Genomic DNA, 2,225 nt, shown 5'->3' with positions numbered 1-2,225 from the left:
GAAGCATTAAATTTGCAATAAACTTTGGTGGGAAAACCAAAATCTATTTCAATAGGGGTGTCTCGGTTTTGTTCTCTAAAACTTGAAGTACATATGAATGGCCAGCTGAGGGAGCCAAAACCATGCATATAATTTTTCTATAAAGCTTTTAGGAAAGTGGATTATTAAAAACTGCCAATGCAAATGAAACTCATCTTCCAAGAATGTATGCAAAAATTACAGAAATCATATAATTTAATGCTACTCTGATGCCAAGTACATTAGAGAAAATTTCAAAGCTACAAGGGGATTCTGAATCTCAAGTAGTTCAAAAAAGAAGCGTTCCTCCCACCCTCCCTCTCTGTTTCTCTCTCCTCTCTCTGGGACTGGTTTGTAGTGACTCCCCAAAGCTAGGTCATTTGTATTCTATTTCAGCGGAAACCTTCTGTGAGTTGTATCAACACTTGTTCAGCTCCTGCTGCAGGGAGCATACTTGTTACAGGTGTGTTGACAAGAAACAGGACAAGAAGCTCTGGCTCAGACCTCTTAAGTCAGGCTTCAGCTATAACTTAGGAAAGAGAAGGGACGGATTTCTCATGGAAGTCTGCTAAAAAAAATTGCTGCCACTACATAGAAGTGTCTTTCCATTTTCTGCATGATACCTGTGTTAGGGTATCTTGTTTATGAGCAAAAAAATCCAATTCTGACTAACTTAGTGGGGAAAGGAATGTATTGAAAGGATGCTGGTTTGTACTATCCTTTGAATAGTTTATAACTAAAATTTGGGGAAATATTTTATAATGAAAAATGATAAGAGTTTATTTTGAACAAACTTATGTTCACAAATTTGAAAATTTAGATTAAATGGATAATTCCTAAAAAAAATAGAACTCTCCAAAATTGACATTAGGATGGAACAAAATAGAATATAACTGTTTTTACAAATGCATGTATTATTAAACAATTGTATTATTAAACACTTTCTTATAAAAACCAACCAACCAACCAACCTCAGACCCAAATGGCTTCACTGGCAAGTTCCAGCAAATATTTAAGGAATATCTGGAAACCAAAGTCATCTGAAACAAAGCCTTCCAGAGAAGAAAAAAGAGATAGTAATCCACAACTCCTTTTGTGAGACAAGTATTACCTCGATATCAAAGACCACAAGGGATTCCACTTCCGGAAAGATGGGGTAGATGTGATAGGGACAGAGTAAAGGGACAAATTAGGTAATTAAGTAGTTAATCCCCCTAGGGGATTGTAAGTAAAGAAACAAGTATGGGAAACCCCTGTAAGTTAATGATCACTCAGGAAAGCAGATTTGCTTAACCACAAAACCAAGCAGGTCTGCTTAGCAACAAAACCATCCAACAGAAGCATCAGACATGCTCCCAAACAATAAAACAATGATGGCATGAGAATCACATCCTGCCCAGTGAGCTCAGTAAGTTAATGACCCCTAGGACATGCTCTCTGCACACATAAAAAACAATAATTTATTGAAAGGTGATATTTCAAAGTGAAAGACTCTCATTGTACTGAAACCTAAAATAATTTTTCCATAGTGCCATGGCAGTCCTGGCTTGACGATGTAAGGAGAAGAAAACTCCCCTGCCCAACCTGGAGGAGGACTTGATGGTGGAAGCATGACATCTACTCAAGAATGAGGAAGATGGCCTTTTCCCTCTCCCTACTGTTCCTTTGATTATAAAACTGTAGCCCACTAAGTTCTCGGGGTGCGGCACCCTCGCACCCACCCACTTTTGAGCCTCACAAGTGTCCCTATTCTAATAAATCAGTTCTTATTTACCACTTTGCCTCTTGCTGAATTCTTTCTGCCCTGAGACTGGAGCTCCTTGGAGCGCCCCCCAGAATGCCACCTAGTGGTATCAGACGTATTTTTTTCCATTTCTTTCGGTAAGTGTAGGTTAAAAGGCTAGACATGATTAATAAAATATACACAAGATGACTCTGAAAAATAGAGAGAGGAAGGCGGACAGGATAGGGACCTTGGATACGAGGAATGACACAGTTTAAGTAGCCTGGGTTTTCTTTCTACTTTATGTATCCTAGGTTTAAAAAAATTTTTTTTCTTACCCATTGTATCCTTGGCACCTAGTAAAGTAGCTGGCAGATAGGAGGTGCTTGATGAATGGATGAACGAATGAATGGTCACTAAGTAGTATATCTGTTAAGCATTCAGGGCCATTGAATTCACTATCAAAGGAAAAACAAAGGCAGTC

This window comes from Tursiops truncatus, chromosome 3 (genome assembly GCF_011762595.2).
Source record: "Tursiops truncatus isolate mTurTru1 chromosome 3, mTurTru1.mat.Y, whole genome shotgun sequence".
Classification (NCBI taxonomy): Eukaryota; Metazoa; Chordata; class Mammalia; order Artiodactyla; family Delphinidae; genus Tursiops; species Tursiops truncatus.
This window is presented reverse-complemented; position numbering follows the sequence as displayed.